The following is a 24,003-nucleotide window of genomic DNA, read 5'->3' as shown; positions in this document are numbered from 1 at the left end:
CACTGAGCTAGTCCACAGGAAGGAATAAAACGAATGTCTCCATGGGGAAGCCTGGGCATTCAAATTTATTGAATAAATGAATGTTGAATAAATTCTGCTTATAACTATCAAAGTTCTATAGATGGGTGATGGGTTGAGAATTCTTAAGTATTTCTCTGGCTTAAAGAGTTGGCTTGGAGATTTCTTGCTGCTTTCGTCCACGCCTCCATCATTTTCTCATAAGACAAAGACAAAACGTCAACAATTAAGAGGTCCTGTCTGATTAGAACCAAATGCTTTTTTTTTTTTTTTTTTAAGATTAACATTCCCTGTGGATTTTGGACTGAGAGAGTAAAAAGAAAGGGGACAATAACAGAGGCATTATGTGTCAGACACTGTGCTGGATGAGGTCGCCGTGCTAGGTCATTTGTACCTCACATCCACCCTAGGTGAAAGGTATGAGCAACTCTGTTTCACAGCTGAAGAAACAGAAGCTGTGAGAGAGGTCCCATGGTTTGTCCAAAGCCACACACACAAACCAAACTGCAGCTGGAAGCTAGACCCTCAGAGGAGGATCACCTAATATCGAGCACGTCTCCAGCACAGGAGAATCCGCAAAACGAATCATCTGTTCAACAAATATTTGAAAGTCTTCTATGTGCTGGACAACCCCACCTGCTGCACGGCTTGTAAATAAACCAGAGAACCAATCAACAGGGGAGACCCAGAAATACAAGTTCACCTGTAATCCTGGGGTAGCAGATGGGGGATAGGGAAGGAAGATGGCTTAATTTATACCACTCTGTCAGACAAGGTGAAACAGAAAAATAGAATGCCACAAACCTTCCTGGGGAGGGTGTCTTTATGTTGGGATGTATGTGTCAGCAGATGGGGGCGCCTTGGCTCAAAACCCTTATTAGTAGTGATATGTTTGTTACCCACGCCGAGGGCTCTAGCACCCAGCTCATCAGCCCAAGAGCTGTGAAATCATTTCAATTCCCCGCACCTCACCTCCAAGGCATCACTCTCCTCCCGCAAGCTCTCTTGGATCAATGTTTCATCTGCTACGTTCGAGCCAATCACTGATCGCTCTCCTTCATTCTTTTGGTCCAGGCTCGCAGAATATTTCCTGCATCTTTATTCCATTATTGCCATTCTATTATTTTCCCCACGGTCTGTTTCCCACTTCCCGAGACATTAAAGAGAAGCCCTCTCCTAAAGGGTATACAAGCCAATTTGCTTTCCTTCACCTGACAAAGCCCCTTTAATCATGAAACATCAGAAAAGACCTGCAAACTCAAATCCCCCTTCCATCGAATCAAATCTGGGTCTTTTTATTTGCCTGCCGAAGAGTAGATCAAAAGAAAGTGGGGGGGGGGGTGATTAAAAGATTGCAGCAGCTCAAGGACACCACCAAAACAAAACACGCCTGACTTAACTACTGACCACGAATTCAATGCAAAACAGTAGCGACAAGGCGAAAAGGGATGAGCTGCAGTATATTTATTCGGTTTTCCTTTTTCCTGCACAATGAACACCCCTGGTTTCCCCCACCCCCATCCCGCTGTCTTTTCAAAGTGTTGGGAACCAGCTGACCAAGCAAGCAGGACGCCGTTAAATCAACTCTTACTCATCTGTGTGTGCCCCTGCATTCTGAGAGAATTAATAATGGGTTGAACTAAAAACCCAGGGACCAAGGTGCTGCTGGCTCCGTTCAAGGGCTCTCGGATTCATGGCTGTTCTTTCAAGCCCCAAGAGTTCAAACTCACTTGTTCTTCTGTTAGAGCCTGAAAACAGGAAAGCCCTACAAATACCCTCTCTTGGCTTCAGGAAACCACTGGAGATGAACAAAGTCGAAGGCAAAGACTCTGAGTTCTCAGATATTTTCCTCTGGGTGGATGTTAAACCACTTGTGGATCTCGCTTTGTGCGTTCAAAGTATTTACCCAGCTCTTGGGGTTATTAAGGAATTGTATGTCCTGGAGGAATTAATATGGGAAGACTTTCAGCTGCCCAGTCATTCGTTGAAACAGCCCCGAGGACACTCATTTTGAATAACAATTAAAATAAATATTGGGTTGGCCAAAAATGTCCTTTGGGTTTTTCGCAACAGCTTCTGGAAAAAAAACCCGAATGAACTTTTTGGCCAATCCAGTAATAAACACAGCGGCTGATTCTATCTAATGAAAATTTCCTGTGTGTCCAACACCATGCTGGGAGCTGTATACACATTTCCCATCTAATGCTCACGTGATATTTTCTCCATTTTATGGATGAGGACACCTGAAAGGGTTGCACAGATAGTTAGGACTGAAGGCAAGGTTCAGGCAAGGTCCAGGCAAGTGACTCCAGAGGCCAGTTTCCGAAAGGCCACCCAGCTCTGCCTCTTTACACATGGTGGCTGGGTGGCACAGCCCAACAAGGCTTGCCAACCAGAAAGAGAACAGAGGGCATCGTGGGGGTGAGGGGTAGCCCTGCCACCTGGGGTGACAAAGAGCCCAGGAAGAGGGGGAAAGATTTGTTGGAAGGGACAAGGAAAAGCTGACCAAGATGAAGCTTGTTCTATTTATGCCGAATAATTAAGAGTGGAGCCTTTGGAGCCATACCTCCTGGGTTCATATTCCAGCTCAATTCAGGAGTGCTGAAGATCAACCTACAGTGCTCTTTCTCACTCACCCGCTCTCTGGCATGGGGTCCCACACAATGACAACCATTTGGAGAAATCAACGTAATTACTCTGATCGATGCTTGAAAGTCATTCTCAGGGAGAGACAGAGAGAGGTGGAAAGACAGAGAGAGACGGAAAGACATTCAAGCTCTTTAAGTTACTAGCCGGTGACCCTGGCCAAATGCTCCATCACTCTGTTCCTGTTTCCTCATCTGTAAAAAGGAGACAATAATCCTACTCACCCCATTAAGAAAGGCTGATAGAGCCAAAGCATTCAAAACAGTGTTTTGCACAGGATAAGTGCTACTTAAGTGTTAACTGTGTTTTATTTTTATTTTTGTAACAATTCTGGCAAAAAAAACAGCTCTGGCTCAAACACCCAGTCTGAAAAACATGAGGATATGCTACAGAAACGAAGGTGTATGTCAACCAAAAACAGGATGAGAGTGTTCACAGCAGCCTAATGCATAGGCTAGAAAAAACCCAAATGTTCAACACTAGAATGGATGAGTAGAATGGCTTTTTTTTTTTTTTGGCTGCTTGGGGTCTTCGTTGCTGTGCGCGGGCTTTCTCTAGTTGTGCCGAGCAGGGGGGCTACTCTTCGTTGTGGTGCACGTGCTTCCCATTGTGCTGGCTTCTCTTGTTGCGGGCTCTAGGCCGTGTGCGCTTCAGTAGTTGTGGCACATGGGCTCAGTAGGTGGGGCTCGCAGGCTCAGTAGTTGTGGCGCACGGGTTTAGCTGGTCCACGGCATGTGGGATCCTCCCAGACCAGGGACTGAGCCCGTGTCCCCTGCATTGGCAGGCGGATTCTTAACCACCGCACCACCAGGGAAGTCCCTCGGATTGGCTTGTTAATACAATGACTACTACACAGTGAAGAAGAACTACCACTATGTGCAACAGCAGACATAAGGCAGAGCAAAAGGGCTTCCCTGGTGGCGCAGTGGTTGAGAATCCGCCTGCCGATGCAGGGGACACGGGTTCGTACCCCGGTCCGGGAAGATCCCACATGCCGCGCAGCAGCTGGGCCCGTGAGCCATGGCCACTGAGCCTGTGCGTCCGGAGCCTGTGCTCCGCAACAGGAGAGGCCACAGTGGTGAGAGGTCCGCGTACCACAAAAAAAAAAAAAAAAAAAAAAAAAAATAGCAGACCAAAAAACTCAGACGGGAACGAATACATGCTGTATGTTTCCATTTATATGAAGCTACAGAAGAGGGAAAATTAAATTCTGCTGGCAGAGGTGAACTAGAGGTCACCTAAGGGGGGTGGCTACGGCTAGGAGGAGGTATAAGGGACCCATCTGGGAGCTGGAATTTTGCAGTCTGTTGGGGTAGTGATTTCATGAGGGTGTATGTGCATGGCCAGGCCATTCAGGTTGGCTGCCCTCTGTACCTCCTCTGCTCAACCAGGCCCTGCTTCATTCACGTGACTATCCAGTCCTCTGAATTATACAGCTTCATCAGTAACCGCCTACCTGTGGGCCCCCTGCCCCAGATGCTGGTTTCCCTGGTAACTGATGAGCCAATCGGACTCAATTCCCTCTATAAATGGCAGCCTCTCTCTCTTGAGCAGAGAAGACTGCTGCCATGTCCTGCCTAATGTCTGCTATCAATGGCGGCATATTTGCTCCAGAACGTTTTGCTTAAGATCCCTTGTCCAATAATGGGGTGTCCATTGATGTCTCTGTCGCTGTCTCGGGGCTCTTTCTTCAGTCTCAGGGCTGGGCAACCACAAGGCTTGCAGGCCTGCGGGGTGCCACCCAAGAGTACATATGTGCAAATTCACTAAGCTCTAAATGGTTAAGATTTGGGTACTTTATTAGAAGTTACACCTCAATTTTAAAAAATTAACAAAAGGTACTGAGTCAGTATAGTATGTGATGTGATTTTATGTTCCATTTTAGTAATTAATATTTAAGCAGTGGTTCATTTAGCCTTATTTCATTAATATATAATTGTTCAAGATGAGACTGAATGTAAGGCCATTTCAATAAAAATATGGAAAAATATGGTAAAAATAAAACCCAAAATCTCTCAAAGGCAGCGTGCAAAGACTGAAATTTGGAAACCACTAGACTGTGAACAGCACACAGCTTAGCTATGGAGGGAAGTCAGAGGGGCCTTTATTCTATCCCAGGCTGAAAAAAACTCTGCCCAAGGACCAAAGCCAGCCCACTGCCTGTTTTTTAAAACATGGAAACTCAGAATGGTTTTTACATCTTTAAATGGTTGAGGGAAATCAAAAGGATAATATTTCTTGACACATGAAAATTAAATGAAATTCAAATTGCAGTGTTCATAAATAGAATGTTATTGGAACATAGCCTTGCTCACTCATTTACATATTGTCTCTGGCTCTGTTCCTGCTACAGCGGCAGAGCTGAATAGTTGTAACAGAGGCCATGTGGCCCACAAAGGCTAAAATATTTACTACATGGCCATGTACAGAAAAAGTTTGCTGATCCCGGCTCTAGTAGCTAATTTCCATCTTCGCCACTGATGCTGCCTAGGTAGGTAGGTAGTAGGTAACTGAAGTTACCTACGCTCCTAATCTTTCCTCACTTAGACGCTGTCCTCAAATACCCACCATCAGGAGCTCCTTGGCTCCAAATTCTGACTTTATAAAGCCACAGCATGTGTCTAAACTCTGATTTCTGACCCAGTGACAACTAGAGCATTATGAGAAGATCTTAGCCACAAAAAAACAATGCAGTCTCAAACTATCATGGGCAAATATTAAGAGTTAGCTTCTTTAGTTTCATTGTAAAAACTGTCCATTTTTTTTTTTTCCTGGAATGTTTATTCTGCCCTCAGGTTAGTTCTTGCTTAAAACCCAACCAACTATAGAGTCCTTTTTTTGTTTTCAAGTCATTAGTGTATCTTCATAGTGTAAACATTTAAGGCTGTTGTTGGAAAGGTACCAACAGAAAATAATTGAGGTGCTAACTGGCTGATAAGAAAGTTTAACTGTCGAAGGGTGACGGAAGATGAATTTTCCCATCTCTGAAACTTCAATAGGTTTATTTCCTCCACATGGAATATCCTTCCTTCTAGCTCCACTGTAGCTAAATCTCCCCTACTACCCTGAAAGCTCGTTGAGTATGAAATCCATATTAGAATCAAGAATCATACCCAGCCCACCACCTTATGCAAAATAAGCATTTGAGAAATACATGGAGAAAGAAAGAAACTTATAAGAGAAAGTCCGATCCTCATTCAATAAATACTGCATTGATCAAGATATGCTGAATTTATCTGCTCACCTCCTTAGATTTTAAGTGACTACTTATCCATTTGCAAAAGCAAGAGCTATTTTTGACAGACAAGTTCAAAATCTACCAGCATGAATGTGTACTTTTGGAAACAGTAAATACCTTGTGATTGTGAATTTCTTGAGAAATTCTTTCTTGTGGAATGCTGTTTAAGAAAATGTGCGAGGTTCCTACCGGCTCTGTCTAATGTTAATCATTTATGAAATACTGTGGAGCAGAACTCAGCAATTGGAATCATGTGAGGCAGTAAATATATATTTCCTGTCAAAACACGTCAAACGGACAAGGCTTCAGTTTATTTGAGAATGAGTTGTAACTAACTTCAATATTGGCAGTTTGGAGAAGTCTCTGATGGCTTTTAATAGACTTGGCTGTTTTCTTCACTTCTTGCCCTTAAACCACAGAGTATCTCTGAGTGACTCTCCCCAGAAATGGCTCTCACGACCTATCTGTGTAGTATCCATTCCTCCTTTTCCAAATCTGTTGTATAGGGTAGGCTTCCCATCAATCAGATTTTCCAGAACCAAAGCTATGTCTATACATAACTTGAAAGGGTGTTCTGGATTGACAAACTATAAATCCCTCTACTGCATTATGAACTCATTAAGGGTAGTTCTAACCTTACTTGTCACTGCATTGCACCTGTATCATTTCGTCTCACTGCATGTAACAATGACATAAAAAATAAAGGCTTGCTCTTTTACAAAAATTAAGTCAAATGGTAAGCAGGCCAAGGCAGGTACCTCAGGTCCACACATCAGAGCCTCAGGCTACTTACATTTTTCTCTTCAGCCATGTGCCTTTCATTCTCAAGGTCACCTCATAGTCCAAGATGGCTGCTGCAGTACCAACTACTACATCACATTACAGGATTTAAGAGATCCAGGAAGGGCTCCCCTCGCAATTTTACGAAGACACCCCAGAAATACCACCCAATACTTCTACGTTTATCTCACTTGGTGAAAGAGGCTGTAAAACACAGTCCTGATTCCATGAAGCATGTGCCTGGCTAGAAATCAGGGTTCCATGATGAAGGAAGGGGGAAAGATGTAGGCAAGTAGCATCTCTTCCACAAGCCTGTATTGTATATGTCCATTTTGTATGTAAGACCATCAACAATTAAATGAAAGACAGGTAGATTCTCCAACACGGTGCCTTTCATCACCTCGGGAAACCTCCCAGAAGACTGCATTCCAACACCCCGAAAGGCAGCGTTCACCACTATATGTATATCTTCTCAGTTTGGACATTTCTTCTCAGATTGCTCAGTATTGCATATTTCCTTATCATGGTAACATAATAAAAGATTTCAGATGTAAATACTACCACGACTGCACTTACCATGAGACTAAGGTGTTCTGTGGTTTAAACTTTTAGGTTTCGTCTTCGGTGATATTTATTGATAAAAACCATAGGTGTTTCTATCTCACTGAACCCAAGAACAGAATTAAAGCCTTCTGCCCCTGTGTGTCAATGTGGAAAAGACTAAGAGTTCAGAGAAACAATGGCATTTACATAAGATGGGATGAGAAGGCAGAAACCCAGACTCTGAATTCAACACCTCTGAGTTTTTCACTCCAATGCCCAGCCTGATGGCAGGTCACTACAACTTGGCAGAAGGAACATGGCTTCTGGCAGAACTTCAGGAATAATGACAATGCACCCTGAAACACTGAGCTGCAGTTTTCCAAGGATTTCCACCTAATAGCAACTGGAAACACACACCAATGCTTTATACAGGGCAGACTGCTGTTGCTCCAAGTAGGTAAAAGACCTAAGTACTCGAAGTTACATTGGAGACTTAAAAGATGAGAAGGAGCTGACCAGAAAAGCAAAGGAAAAAAAAAATAGGGCATGTACATGCCAAGGTAAGTACAGAGCCACTGAAGAAGGAATAAGTTTAGCGCCTTCTAGGGGAAAAGATGGATGGCCAGTGTCATTACAGGAAAGTAAATAAGGGTCTCAGATGACATCATACTGAAAATCAAGACACCGGCAACCATCGTGTTTTGACACTACCTCTAATACAGCTTCGGCTTTTCCTACAACCAAATGCATTTTCAACATGGGAATCTTATTTATCATCTGTCTGTCTCCATCACCTCCACTCAATCTACTGCAAAAACTGTCTTTCAAGAGAAGAAAGAGAAGATATTGTTCTAATGGCAAAGCATGCCTAATCTTAAAATCCATACAAAATTCCAGAAGCAGAAGATACCATTTGCTTAATAGCAGGTTTTCCATAAACTTCCTTTAACCTCAATTTGTGTATTTTTAAAAATAAGATGTACATACACAGTCCTACTTCTTATAGATCAATAGTAAACCTTCAGAATATCCCTCTGCAAGAACAGAATTCCCAACACCTAGTAGGCCCTCAATTTCACTGGTTCCTTCGGCTGTGACTTGCAAGGTCCACTGCTTCAACCAGTTAGAGGAAAAGAAAAAACATTTTTTAAAATATCCTGGCATCCATCAATTGACATTTTCAAGGGCAAGAGAACCGCAGCGCCCAAGGAGCTGTCCGAAGTGCTTAAGGTTAATGGCTGTATTTACATAGCCATCAATTCACTTTACGAACTGCCCCAGTAGATCTATGCAGCTCCCACCAGGCCGCCTAACCAGGCAGAGCAGACAACGGTCTCTAAACAAGGGAAGAAAATGCCTGATAAATCTTAACGGCAGCACCTTGTCTTCATTAGATTCTTCATCTCTTTATTTTCAGTTAAAAGGTCTTAAGCCTCTTATTGAACAAAACAGACTACACTTCCATCTCTGCATGAGTCACCTTCTAAAACATTTTGGGACAGAAGTAAAACAGTAGCTGTACTTCTAGGGTGGTGACTACCTCCCGCTTGTACTGTCCAAAATGAGAGCCACTCAACACACGTGGCTATTTCAATTTAAAGTTAAATTAATTAAAATTAAATACAATTTAAAATTCAGATTCTTGGTCACAATAGCCACATTTCAAGTGCTCAGCAGTCACTTAGTGGCTATGATAGCTGACACCATGGACCTTAAAACACTTCCCTCATCACAGAAACTTCTACTGGAAATTATAAAATTGTTCATCTATAAAGTCCAGGACCTGACCTGTTCTGAGTTTGTACATCTTTTTTTTTCTCTTTTATTATTTTTTAACATCTTTATTGGAGTATCATTGCTTTACAATGGAGGTTAGTTTCTGCTGTATAACAAAGTGAATCAGCTATACGTACACATATATCCCCATATCCCCTCCCCCTCTTGCGTCTCCCTCCCACCCTCCCTATCCCACCCCTCTAGGTGGTCACAAAGCACCGAGCTGATCTCCCTGTGCTATGCAGCTGCTTCCCACTAGCTTTCTACCCTACGTTTGGTAGTGTATATATGTCCATGCCACTCTCTCACTTCATCCCAGCTTACCCTCCCCGTGTCCTCAATTCCATTCTCTATGTCTGTGTCTTTATTCTTGTCCTGCCCCTAGGGTTCTTCAGAACCTTTTTTTTTTTTTTTTTTTTTTTAGATTCCATATATATGTGTTAGCATACGGTATTTGTTTTCCTGTTTCTGACTTACTTCATTCTGTATGACAGACTCTAGGTCCATACCCCTCACTACAAATAGGAGTTTGTACATCTTAATTCCAAGAGAACATAATGAGGAAACAGGCTTTCTGCATCCCCACATTTTCCAGATTCACCCTTAAGCAACGTGATGCTCTAAAACATACCCTCTGACCTGGCAGTTCCACTTCTACTCCAGAAAAACACGTGCACATGACTACAAAGAGATGTGTAACTATGAGAGGGCTTTAAACAGTAAACACTGGGTCTCAGTTAATGTCAAGTACGAATTTGTTCAAGAATGTTCTCATGATACTCTCTGTAATAGAAAAAAATTGGAAAAAAATATGAATGCCCATCTGCAGCAGAAGAGCTAATTAAAATGTAGTACATTCATAATGGAACATTAATGGCAGTTAGAGAAATGGACAAGCGCTATGTATGTATCAACATGGATAGACCTCAAAGACAATGAGAAGTGAACATTGCAAATTATTGAACCAGATGAACCGTATGTTACTATTTAAGCAAAAAAATTCACACACAGCATTATATCTTTCATAAACATGCAGAATTTAAATAACGTAAGTAGAGCAGGTTAATCTATTTTAATGTTTCCACATGATAAATTTTAAATAAAGTTAAATGCCAGATATGCTTCCTACTCCTGTTGATCAGTGAGCATAGACAAATCAATTTCAAATGGTCAAAGAGAGTCTACTAGGACATCATCAGTACACTTTCTCTTCACATTTGGATAATGCATATTAACTATTTTAAATATGTGCAGAAAAATATAAGCCAAACTCTTAATAGAATTCGGGAGTGAAGAATAGAAAGGCGTTAGAGAGATTCTTAAAGGTGATCTGTACTTTTCATCTTCCTCTAATTTTACTTTTACTGTTTTAGAACTCGTGTGTTACCAGCGGGGCTTCCACAAAGTCACTATGATCCTGTATGACCACAAGTGGCATCCTTGTCCATGTGACTCAATGCTAGCACCTGCAATAACACTGACCAGCCATTCCCAGCCAGCAGAGGACACAGTCTACGTGCATCAGGCTCTACAGTAAATCAAATGCCATGTGTTTTTCCTAAGTGGATATTTGTTCTTCAAAAAAAAAAAATCGGGCCATTTTGTTGTTTGGAGGCTTCTGCTGTTTAGTCTTCCATGTAAGCTATCTTCCACTGTGCCCTCACCTGCCACTCAGCTTGGAAGCCTCATCTTCTAACCGTCTGCAGTCGAGTGCCGAGGCGGACAAAGGGCAAAGTGGCAGGCAGCCAAGGAGGAGAGCTGTAGCGTCTTGACAGTTGGGCAGAGACGACCAAAGTAAAAACCTGTCGAAGGGACAACACTGACTGATGGGTCCCAAGAAAATGTTAGTACAAATCTAGTCATATGCAACATGCCACAGCCTTACAGCAAGCACCACACTTCCACAAACCAGCTACGTAATCAAAACACGGCTCTGGAGACAGAGGAGGTTAAATGCCTTTGACCCGGCCCATCCACTCTTCTTGGTGGTTGCCAGCTCTCTCCTCCTTCCTGCCAACACCCACACATTTCTGTAAGCCAGGCTATCTGCAAAAAATCTCACAAAACCTCAGTTTTTAAAAATGACTAAAGATTTTTTTTTAAATCAAGCCCCTTTCATGTGTCTTTTATTCAGAAGAGACTTCAGTTTGCAAACTTCACATGTTTTTAAATAGTGCAAGACAAAGTCAAATCCACCAAAAGCTTTTCATTTAAGCAAACAACACGGAAGATAACTTCTTCCTCCAAGTGGCAGGAGAACACGAGAAGCAAGGCATCTGTGCAAAAACTTTCCATACCCCCTGAAGTCCTATAACTCTATCTACAACTCCATCTTCTGGTCCAGACTAAATCTTCAATTATTCCCAGAATGGGTGAAACCTTAAATCCACATCGGCTTTTAACATCTGCTGAATCTTAACTACGCGGGAACAAAAACGAAATTCCTGTATGTCACCTGCCGACAGGATTACAGTTTAAGTCAGACTCAAAAGTATATGGAATTCGAAGCCAGATTTTTTCCCTACTCAATAGAGACATCAGCCAGATGACAGAAGAAGGCAATATGCTAGTTACGGGCTCCGTTCAGCAAACCTTCCTCAAAATCCATTTGAAGAACTATCCAATTCTTAGTTTAAAAGTCCTCAACTACAGAAAATGCATCTTATGCTCTAAAAGAAATTTAGTGACATAATCAACCTCAGTTTCTCATCCATAACACCGATCTAACCAACATCCAACGTGTATATTGGGCTCAGGAACTCAAATCCATCTTCAGAATCATTCTATTTAGACAAGCTTATCAATGTATTACAAAACGTGAAACTCAACACCAAATCAACATAGCCTTGTTTTCTGAAAATCTTTGTGTTAAAAATGCTAACTCTGAAAAATGAACTGTAAAAGGAGGTGTGAAGCCAAGTGTGGTCTGAGGCTTGGTAGCATCAGAGGTCTGTGGGAACTTGTCAGAAATGCAGATTCTCAGGCTGCATCCCAAACTTGCTGAACCAGCAGCTCTGGGGGGTGAGCCTGGGAATCTGTATCTTAATAAAGCCCTCCACGTCATTCTTATGCACTGTTCTAAGTGATAATATTAAGAATTGCAATAATACCGGAACTGGGGGACCAGCATAGCAAGAAAGATTGGTAACATGAAATAGACTTTTTTTTTTTTTTTTTTTTTTTTTGCGGTATGCGGGCCTCTCACTGTTGTGGCCTCTCCCGTTGCGGAGCGCAGGCTCCGGACGCACAGGCTCAGCGGCCATGGCTCACGGGCTTAGTTGCTCCGCGGCATGTGGGATCTTCCCGGACCAGGGCACGAACCCGTGTCTCCTGCATCGGCAGGCGGATTCTCAACCACTGCGCCACCAGGGAAGCCCGAAATAGACTTTTAAAAATCCAAAATTTGCAGAGGACAAAAACAAACCTGCAATCAACATAAACCTGATATCCATCTCCCCTCATCATTTACCTCTAAGTAAATGAAGGCACTGAAACTCATATACAGAGGTAGTCAACGGCTTTTAAGTTCATGTCTATTTATGTTATGGTTCAGAAATATTTGCACATCAAACCAGAAGCTGAGTTTACACCTGGGATCCCAAGTCTTTTGTAAATGTGAAGAGAGTCAATTCGGAATCAAAATGTCTTGAAGAAATGAGTCTTCCAGGAATCTTGCCAGCCCTTTTCCTCAGGGTGACCTTAACTTGCAGACTTGAAGAGTATTTTCCTTTCCTGATTAATACTTCTGTAGGAGGATTAGTGAACTTTGGTCGTGTATATGTCAGGACGAGCTGTCCCCCCTCTGCTATCAAGAACACTAGAACCTGCTGCCCCATCATAAAAGGGTAACCCAGTATGGTAGACCAGTTTCAGTGGCAAAGCTTACTGTACTCTCTACTCCCCTGACTCCCCCATGAAAAACGTGGAGCTGATGTGTTCCAACATTACCAGTTTCCTTTCAAACAACACAGAAACCCTGCAGATGAACTACACACATCCAACTGAGGATTCCAGGAGGACCACCCCCTCACCTAAACAGAGCCTTATTTCTAGGCTTTTAGAATCCAATTAGAACATCCCATCAGATACCTATTGGTGCAGACGTTAATTTCAAGTACACTTAAATGTCTTCACATCTTGCTTTGGCTCATCACATCAAGCCGAGCTGCTTACGCTGTGTAATCACAATAATGAATAAACATGGGGTGCTTATAAAGGACCCGGGCACCACAAAACTGATCAGTTGTTAATTCTCTAAAGTGACTATATGTGCCTTCTTTTGCAGTAACTCCATTAAGCTGTGTTTTCGGTGGGGAAAAACATGCCCATGTCCTCTGCACACTGTCTCTGTAAAGTAAAAACTCAAGCATCACTCAGATCTGACCTAAGGCTTATCCTGATCTTGATTATTTCCTTGTACTGTCTCAGCCCACCACTACCCACCACCTCCATCCAATGAGTAACAAAATCGGCGTGGCATTTTATAAAAACGTAGGCTGCCTGGTTACTAATTGCCAGAGGACTTGAGACAGCACTCACTAATATTAACAGCCAAAACAACCACACTGTGTATTTACTGGCTTCTTACTATTTTGATCAAAGATCAATTTCTCAATGAGTATTTGACCCATGTCTCACTCAAACTCTTCCGTGTGGCAGGATGAGGACGTTTAGAGCTTCTCTTTGGAATCAACATGTTTTGTTACTTAGCTCTTATTCCCCATTCTTCCTGGGCCATAACAGGAGGAGTCCAGTCAATCTTTCCTGAATTGGAAGAATGCATACTCTACTGAGAGCTTTGGCTTTACCGCACTGCCTGGGTTCAACTCATGGCTCTTTCACAAGCTACTCGTGTGCCTTCAGGCCAACGTGCCTCGCTTTTCTCATGCACAGGATAAAGATGATGACCGTAGCTACCTCGTAGGGCTTGAAGGAGGATTAAATCAGACAGTGCACTAAAATAATACAGCCTCTATGGAAAACAGGATGGTGGGTCCTCAAAAATTCAAAATATAATTACCACACGACCTAGCCATTCCACTTCTGAGTATTTACCCAAAAGAAATGAAAGCAGAGACTCCAACAGATATTTGTTCACCCAGGTGCATAGCGCCATTATTTCCAATAGCCAAAAGGTGGAAGCTCCCCAAGTGTCCATGGACGGATAAATGGATAAACAAAATGTGATGTATACGCACAGTGGACTAGATCCAATCTTAAAAAGGAAAGACATTCTGTTACGCACTACAACATGGTTGAACCTTGAAGACATCACGCTAAGTGAAATGAGCCAGTCACAAAAGGATAAATAACGTATGATGCCAGAGCAGCTCAATTCATGGAGATACAAAACAGAATTGTAACTGCCAGGGGCTGCAGGGAGGGGAAATGGGGAGTTGTTGTTTAATGGGTACAGAGTTTCAGGTTTCCAAGTTGAAAAGATTTCGGTGGATAGATGGTGGTGACGGCTGCCCAACAATGTGAATGGACTGAATACCACTGAACTGTATATTTTAAAATGTTTAAGTAGGTAAATTTTATGTGATTTGTATTTTACCACAATTTTTGTAAATGTTTAGTACAGTAGCCAGTGACATCCTGATGCAACAAATGATAGCCATTGTTACTACCATACTTTTTTGAAAGGTCAACAAAGCAAATATTTAACAAACATTCCCTAATGTAAAGATGGCAAATACCAGCAGAACACTCTAGTGAAAGAGACATTTGCTATCAATGTCCAGCTCCATTTAAACGTCTCCTTCCACACCCCACTCACTCCTACCCCTACATGCCCTTATTGGGGATGTTTAAATGTTAACCAGTTTCCCAAATCTCCTTAGCTGATCATCAGGCCCTAGGCTTTGAGGTGGTGGGAATTCAGCACACGTAGAGAACGAGACTGGTACCAAGGGACAGACTCACAGCCACCCCCCAGCTTGCTTAATGGAGCTCCGTGCTCCTGAGCTGACCCGACGGTCTGCAAAGAGTAGGACAGAGCACAAAAAAGATGGGAGTTTTATCCTGGGAGGACTGGGCTCATGGTAACCAATTTTATGGCTCTTTTGATTTGTGCCTGTGGATGTGTGGATGTGTGGATGTGTGGATGTGTGAGAGAGAGAGAGAGAGAGAGAGAGAGAGAGAAGGAATTAATCCAAAAATACAGATGAAGAAAGCTGTGTATCTCTGATGTGAAGCCCGCTTGCATAATCAGTTCTGAAAGCAGAGAAAAGGTAACAGATGTTTACATTATAATCTGGTTGCTTCTGGAAGAGCTGCCAAATGATTTAAATAATAAGGAAGATGGCACGATAGAGGGGTCCCTGTGATTTGTTGCCCCACTGATACGTACAGAGAATTCACCCCAATAATATTTTCTTTGGAGGGCCTCAATTAAACACCTCTTTGTATAAATATTTTTTGTCCTTCAAGGTACTTTAAATCTTAAACTGGACACCAAAAAAAAAAAAAAAAAAGGTAGAACTCAAGGACTCATTCCAACACTAATATCATGAAACTTGCTGTCTTTGGCAAAGGGGAATGCATTAAGATGAATTTTTAAATAGCATAACGTACAGTCATGAAGACTCCGGACTCCCAATGCAGGGGGCCTGGGTTCGATCCCTGGCCAAGGAATTAGATCCCACATGCATGCTGCAACTAAGGAGCCCACGTGCCACAACTAAGACCCCGCACAACCAAACAAATAAATACTTTTTAAAAAGAAAAGAATGGCATAGAGCTCTTTTCACTGATTCATCATCCTTCCTAGAATGGCCCCAGAGCCTATCTGAGTCTCATACGAATGCACGTAAAATGGTCACCACTGCACAGGAGGTCTCCACAGTCAAGGGGATTTTGCCTGACAGCGTGGATGTCACCTGACCACGTAGACGTCAGCCTCCTTGCCCAGCTGTGGGTTCACCAAGGGCCCTCCAGTAGCCCTTTGCCAAGTAAACAAAACAGGACACAGATGAAATGATGTATGACCCCATTTATCTAAATGATTTGGTCTAAATGTCTGTATGTGGATAAAAGCAGAAGGAGGGGATTGGAAATAAATTTACTGAAATATGAAAAGGAATTGTCTCAATGTCAGGGTTGGGTTCATTTTTCTTTCCATTTTATACCCTTCTGTAGTGTTTAAATTTGCTACCCCAAACATGTATTACCTTTATACATTTATGAAAAAGAGAGAGAGAAACAGAGAAGTCTACAAAACAGAAGCCTAGAGTGATTAAAAGAATCCTGGCTTATGTATTTAGAGACCTGGGTTCCCTGCCAGAAATAAGGTGCTGGGGACACTGGATAAGCCATTTCATGACTCTGGGCCCAAGAAGTTGCACTTCAGCAGCACTTCTCAACCTCAACATTATTGACATTTGGGGCTAGAATATTCTTTGCTGCAGGGGCCGCCCTGTGCATTATAGGACGTTTAGCAGCATCCCTGGCCTCTACTTACTAGAGACCCACCTAACCCCACCCCAACTTGTAACACCAAAAATGACTCCAGACACGGACAAATGTCCCCAGAGGAGCAAAACTGCCCCCAGTTGAGAACCACTGCCCTAGATGATCTTTAGGTTTCTTCCTTGCTGGAAACCTTCCTTGATTATTTTAGGAGCTGTGTCTAAAGTCTGAAGTGTTAGGCTCAATGAGGCACAAGGAAGTACCTTTGTTATAACAAGGACACATCAATATTTTAATGATTCATTAAGCACAGGATGATATGAAAATGAATAAAGAAATAAAAAACATGGGGCTTCCCTGGTGGCGCAGTGGTTGAGAGTCCGCCTGCCGATGCAGGGGACACGGCTTCGTGCCCCGGTCCGGGAAGATCCCACATGCCGCGGAGCGGCTGGGCCCGTGAGCCATGGCCGCTGAGCCTGCGCGTCCGGAGCCTGTGCTCCGCAACGGGAGAGGCCACAACGGTGAGAGGCCCGCGTACCACAAAACAAAAACAAAAAACAAAACAACAACAACAAAAAAGAAATGAATTTTCAGAGAAAACTTTAGGACACATGGCACAGATGCAAAACTAAGAGAATTCAAGCAGACACCGTGCTTGTTACAAAACTAATAATAATAGTAAGTCTACTTTTTGACAGTTCCACCTTTAGTTAAGACAAGTGAAAGGCTGCAGAAACATTCAACTGCTTTCTAGTTTGGAATGAAATTACAGCACTAACAAAGCCAACATAGATTATTTTTCCTGCAATGCTGTATTTTTATTTTTTTAAAAATCCTGCTGTTCTCTTCACTTTATAAAAATACAAAGACATCTTCCTATCTTTCTGAAAGGGATATTTTACTCTTCTGCACTAACAATACTAAGCACAATCTCATAAAAGGAGACAAATTATCCACATCTTTACTATCTTTCTAAATACGGCATCTTCCTTTTATTTGGCATTTTATTAACAAGAGCTTCCTAATATCTGACACTACATATCTCTGGATTAAAATTATTTATGCTCATGCTAATGACTTGCTACTGTAAGATCCTGACATCTTTTGGATTAAAAAGAATGCCAAAAAAAAAGATTCAACCTGATTTTAAATGCATGACATCTTTGAAATTCAGTAGTTTATCTATATAAGCCATTTATTAATGGCACACACTAAGCGTTCAGCAAAGGTAGGATACCGTTATCAATATTCACAACCATGCTAAAAAAGAGTTTTATTACAAATCACTGGTTCGGTTTTACAACAACTAGAAAGTACAAAGTATGAAAGAAGAATCTATCACACAATAAATGAATGTTCTGAGTTCTCAGACCTTAAATGATGTCTCCTTTTATCATCTGTGTCTTTTCCTGTGCTCAGATAGGTCCAAATTTAGTCACCCTACCCAATCCTCATCCACCATCACCTCCCAGCTAAATGTCTCTTTTGTAACTGCAGATGCTATGACAGCTACCAGGGAGTGACCAAAACTAACCTGTGCCTACAGTTACCAAATCCTGAGCTGGGTTCAACTAGCATAATGCTCTAACTGACTGAGCCTTGGTAATGTAAGAAGTGTTTGTGGGCCTCCTCCGTGGAGACAGCTGAAATGCAGGGTCCTAGCACATCACAACAGCCATTCCCTGTAGGTCTTCATTGGAAAAGGCAGTGGGCTAGGAGTAAGGACCCTGGGATTCTATGCCCATGGTGGATGCAAGTCACAATACCTCCTACCCTTGGTCTTCTGGAAAACTGAACTCAGAGGTACTTTCCAGATTTAAAATTCTATGAGCCTTTGAATCTTTCTTTAAACCACATTGCACAGTTAAATTTAATGTTAAACACACACACACACACACACACACGAACCCTCTTAACTGACTTTATGGAGGAAAATGGGTGTAACTTGAATGGCCACTGTAAAACAAGAAGAGTTGCTTTTATTTTCCCAATAGATATTAAATACACAGAAAGCCAAAGTTAATATTACCTTGTGAGAGGTGGGTTGCTGGAGTTCACAATGTGAGTGGGCCGTTATTACGAAGCCCAACTCCACACAACCATTCAAGCCTACGCCTATAAGTAAGGGCTGCCTAGGAAGGACATGAGCTTTCTCTAATAATGTTTTCAAAACAAATAATTATGAAGTCATTACAGTAGCCAAGATCACTGCACCAACCCCTTTGTGGACATCTTTTTCCTATTGCCTGTCCTCCTGCCCTCAATCCTGTATCTTCTCAACAAATTAGGATAAAGTACACTACGATCTCCCAGCCATTTATGATTGGCTTCAGGACTTGTAGTTATGTTGTTAATCCTTAGCAGATTTATATCCAGCACGTGATGAAATGCACACATGTACACAAACAAATAAGTCCATCATCTAGATGTTCCATCTATCTCAAGGACAAAAAAAAATCAAAAGGTTAGTCCATTTATTATTATGTCTCTCCATATCTATAAAGAAACAGTGCCAAAATGCAGGATGAAAAACTCCCAAGGAGGAAGAAAGCATAAGGGGAAATGTACTTATGCAAATACTACAGAGATCTATAAAACTGGAATCTGAGAATTTTATTATTAAGTTAAGCTTCTGAGTATAGAAATCCCCAAAACTCTCCAACTGGGCAATTAATTGAGAGTTAGGAAGAGCCCAAGGACTTCCCTCTTTTTCTGATTCATCACAGGCAATACAGAAACCCTTGCTGAATATGATAATGTGATTTTGTCAATGCATGTTCAAATCAGATAGAGGATTGGCTGGTGATGATGTCATACCCATGGGTTAATCTCCAGTGAATGCAGTTTTAATATGATATGCACCAACACATCATTTACATAACAAAGTATTTTATTAAGTGTACCAACAAATGAGCTGTTCAGATAAAAGCAGCTATTAGAGAAAGGCTACGTGCCACTGAAAAGTAGGTAGGGAGACAAAGCAAAGAGTGTGTGTGTGTGTGTGTGTGTGTGTGTGTGTGTGTGTGTGTGTGTGTGTGTCTAAATGGAACTAGGTCATCAAACAAAACACCTCTCTAAAAAGAGCCAAAAAAGAGTATTGAAATTCAAGTGACCTAGAACGGTCTAGTACTAGAAATATGAAAAGGTTGCCGCCAATGAAAAATATTCAGTAATCAAGCTGAGATAATTTGTAGGGGTTTTGTGTGTGTGTTTGGAGGAGAAGTGAAAAAATTAGTCATTCAAAAATAAACGAAGTGGCAGCCACTGCTTTTCTGGGAAGAGCAATGTTCTTATATTTTAACGGGGAAAACCGGCCACATCAAATCGTGACTTAAAACCTTACAATAAATTTCAAAGGGTAGTTAAGATGGTATAGAGGAAAGAGAGCAAAGTCATCCAAAGCTGAAAAATTAGACAGAAGAACTGATGAAGAAAACCTTGAAATCCAGCTTTGGGCTATGAGAATATTGATCAAGAAATGTCTACACAGATAGAGAAAGCTTTTTGCACAAATGAGCAATGCCAACTCACACGGTCAGTTTGGGAGGACATAAGTCATCATGAGCCATAACGATTCTGAAAACTGCTCTCACACCGCCTTATTAAGATCTGGATTTCCAGTCAAAAGGAAGTGTTGGGCTTCCACACTGATTTACGACTACAAACTTAGCAGAAATACTCCTCACTGTAAAACCCACAACGAACTGTTGAAGAATTCAAGTCACACATCTGTCCTCAAATGACTGAGGGGAAAATGCAGATTATATTGGGAAATGGACATTCTTAAATTATTTTAGACTTTTGTTGGTTTTTAAATCCAGGCCCTGCCTGAACTGGGTTCAGACACACAGACACATTGCCCTCACCTCACTGCCCCTCAGCAAGCGGCCTGGAGGGAGCCACTATGATCAGAAAACTAAGCCATCAATGCGCAGAAGTTTGGGCATCTGGGTCCACAGGTAGGGGCTTCGGGTTGTTGTGGACAATCCCCAGACCACGGATATTACAGAAAGAATCATACCGAGGCTTCGAACATGTCATTCCCACACACCGGGATCGCCTGTCACATCATATCAACCCTGCCCTTCTCGGAGGGACAGCCGTTGAAAAGTTAAAGGGGAACCGAGTACAGGGATACAGAGGCTTCACCAAGGGGGGGGGGGGTCCTTAAATCCTGTGCGGGGCACATGGGTAGGTTTCAGCGAGTAACCATGAACCTGTGCATATACATCTTGCTGAGAAGTTGACTCATAGCTTGGCTAAGGCTCTCACAGAGGTCCGTGGAGCCCCCAAACGTTAAGTGATACTGATTCAGGAGAAAAACGCACCAGTGGCACCGTGTCTGGCTGGGGCTGCCTCCCTAGGTGCGGGATATCAGACTTTCCACTTCATCCTCCCCGAGGATGAGCTCATAACTTAGGGTTAAAGATGTCCTCCCTCTTCCAGGAACGGACTGACAGGGCAAATAAAACAACAGCCGACGAAATTGAAAAAGAGGGAAAGAAATCTAAACACGCCGGCTTGGTGGACAGATCCGAGGTACCTAACGTGGGAGGAGACGGAACTTCCAGACCCGCTCCGATTCACCACTTGCGCGGAAGAATTGCGCTCGCAGCTGGAAGACGTGCCCGGGGCTCACGGAGCGTCCTTCGAGCAAGAGCCCAGCAACCAAGGGTTCACGTATACGCTAACCTGCTCCCTCCTGCAGACCCTTATGGGGATGCCGGCTCAGCCCTAAGGGATGAAACCCCAAGGCTGGCTTCTCCAAAACAAGAGCTTGCCCTCCCCCTCCTCATATCTATCCATCAAGTGATCTCTACCCTCATCCATGGAGCACCCCCAGGATCTCTGAATAGCGTACACGAACCCCGAAGTTGGAAGCGTGCCACAAATCCCCACTTCGCAGCGCCGCTTCCAACTTCGGGGTGCACGGCAACTACCGCACGGGAGGTCACTCCCGCACTCCAGAGAGCCAGGATGAGCGGGCGAGCGGTCAAGCAGGTATCAGCCCGAGAGGCAGCTGCTGCCCAGGAGACGTGCACTAAGCATGGGGTCGAAAGCCACCCCAACTCCATCTTCCCACCCCCTCCTTTCCCTTTCCACCTTCCTTATTCGACTAAAGCCGGCAGCCAAGTCGGAACTGCGCGCCCAGGGCGAGGCACCAATCTCCGCACCGGATCCGCAGGACGCTCACCATGCCGCCTCCTAGCAGATGTCCCGGGAGTGGCCCATGATCTCCGCAGGCTCGCTGTGAAAGGAAGCCCCCAAGTCTCTCTGAAGACAAGTCCGAAACTGCATCTGGAGAAGCAACGTCTGCTGAAGCAGCAGCTTCGACTCCACTCCTCCGGTCTGGCGACAGCACCGCACCAACCCGTGCGCCCCGTCCAGGATGGCGAGCAGCCAGCAGTGCCGAGCAGAGCCTGGCGAGCTCACCCGCGGGGAGGGGCCGGGCCGCCGCGGGTCGCGCTGATTGGCCAGACTGGTTGGCTACGCACGCCCCCGCCCTGCCTGGTGGTCCACGTGGGCTGGCCCTCTCCCCGCCCCGTACCCCTGATCTGTCAGGGTGCTGCCACCGCTGGACTCGCAGTGCCTCTCCCGAGCGCCTCGCTGTGGCCACCACTCACCGAATGCTGGGGAAAGCTCCTCTTTCTGAGTAACTGAGAGCCTCGCGGAGCCCTGCCTCAGCAAGAGGAATTTAGGGTTCGGCTCCCAATCGAAAACAATCTCCACACATGGTGCCCCCATCGGAGGACCCAAAGCAGTTTGCAAACAGGTTTCCTTAGCAGCCCTGTGCACAGCACATGCATAACTAATCCAGCTTCTCATGTAACTTACTTGCAAGGAAAAGGAGGGAAATCTGCACAGTTATTACCTAAATACTTTCTTATTTTAAAAATTATGAAAGTACAGCTAAGGGCTTCCCTGGTGGCGCAGTGGTTAAGAATCCGCCTGCCAATGCAGGAGACACGGGTTCGAGCCCTGGTCCGGGAAGATCCCACATGCCGTGGAGCAACTAAGCCTGTGCGCCACAACTAATGAAGCCCGTGCGCCTAGAGCCCGTGCTCCGCAACAAGAGAAGCCACCGCAATGAGAAGCCCGAGCACCGCAACAAAGAGTAGCTCCCGCTCCCGGCAACTAGAGAAAGACTGCGTGCAGCAACGAAGACCCAACGCAGCCAAAAATAAAACAAATAAAAAATAAATAAAGAAAATTTAAAGAAAAAAGGAAAGTACAGCTAAGCCTTCTTTGCCTGACACCCCATACCAAATCCTCTTCCCTCTCCCTTCCCCAAGTAACAGCAATAATCCGCGACACTTAAATAGTATTCATTTTACAGAATTTACCTCATCTGATCTCCATTTTATAGACAAGAAAACTGAGGCACAGACACATTAAATTACTTACTGAAGATCACACAGTTTATCAGTGGTAACTGTAATTTGAACCTGGAAGTCTGGTTGCAGAATCCATGTTCTTTTATATTCAAAGTGTAATCCAGAAGAGGCATCCCCTGAGAACTTGTTAAGAATGAAGACTTTCAGGCCCCACCCAGAATCAGAATCTTCATTTTAACAAGATCCCTAGGTGATTATCTGCATAAAGTTTGAGAAGCATTGCTCTCTATCACTGTGGGGTTCACTGTCATTGGTTTGCCTTATCTTCTGGTCCTCTTACTCAGCACTGACATATCATTATGCATCATCTTGCCCCAGTAGTACTCCAGAATATATTTGCCCTTCTCTGAGCCTACTGCGTGAACTACTGCAGGTTTCCTGCCTCTGTTCCCCATGCCTTTGTTCTACAACACACACGTCACGCCATATGATTTTATGTATCGTTTAACCTTTTCAGTCGTTTGCTCCTTTAGTCTCAAGGTTGGGGGTCTGCAGCCAAAGAGAGTCATATTACCAAGATGTCACCAGTCTAAGAGGGAATTCAAGCATCAGAGGCAGGGCTTGATCTTTGAGGAGTCCCTCAACGCTGAGATTCTACGAAGGACAGGGCAGATCCAAGGAAAGCCTGAAATTACATGCCAGGAGATGCCAGAGGTCTCTCCTGACGGCATTCATTCACTCACCTAACGCAACTGAAGGCATACTCTGTGTCAGGCACTGTAACAGGTGCTGGTATATACAGAAGTAACGGAAGCAAATGAAACAGTAAAAGTTCCTCCTCCCATGGAGCTTACCTTCTAGTGAGGGAAGACAGACAATAAAAACCATACATAAGTGAAGTACAGAGTATGGGAGAAGGTGTGTCACAGAGAGAAACAAAGTGCAGAAAGGGAAATGAGCTCAAGGAGGTCGTGATTTTTAAATACAGAGGTCAGGCTAGTTCTCACTGAGAAGATAACCTGGGAACAAAGACTTGGAAGAGCTGAGAGCACAGCTCATTAGGAAGAACTCTACAGCCATTCAGTCACCAAATACTGATTGACCGAGTACTGTGTGTCAAGCATGGTTCTGGCATGGGTCTGTGTGTTTACTTAAGTCCTGCTGTATTGCATGGGTCTAAGTTTCCCTGGACTGAAGTTTTCTTGTCCTGGTGGGGAAAAATATGCAAGCAACTTTGTGTGGCTCAACCTACTATCA

At 43.5% G+C, this 24,003-nt stretch overlaps 1 protein-coding gene across 2 annotated transcripts in view; it reads right to left on the bottom strand.

Annotated features, from left to right (window-relative positions):
• Nucleotides 1-21,802, bottom strand: part of TAFA4 (TAFA chemokine like family member 4) — a 176,730-nt gene extending 154,928 nt beyond the window's left edge. The window contains exon 1 of one of the 2 annotated variants that reach the window (XM_059076266.2): nt 21,606-21,802. The gene's annotated coding sequence lies outside the window, so the exon portion shown is untranslated. Of the gene's footprint in view, nt 1-21,514 lie in introns of both variants that reach the window. The other variant, XM_067043092.1, reaches the window with a different exon arrangement.
• Between the last annotated feature and the right edge of the window lie 2,201 nt (nt 21,803-24,003).

The sequence above is a fragment of the Kogia breviceps genome, chromosome 10 (genome assembly GCF_026419965.1).
Source record: "Kogia breviceps isolate mKogBre1 chromosome 10, mKogBre1 haplotype 1, whole genome shotgun sequence".
Lineage (NCBI taxonomy): Eukaryota > Metazoa > Chordata > Mammalia > Artiodactyla > Physeteridae > Kogia > Kogia breviceps.
Note: the sequence above shows the minus strand (reverse complement) of the source record. Positions and strands in the feature narration are given on the sequence as shown.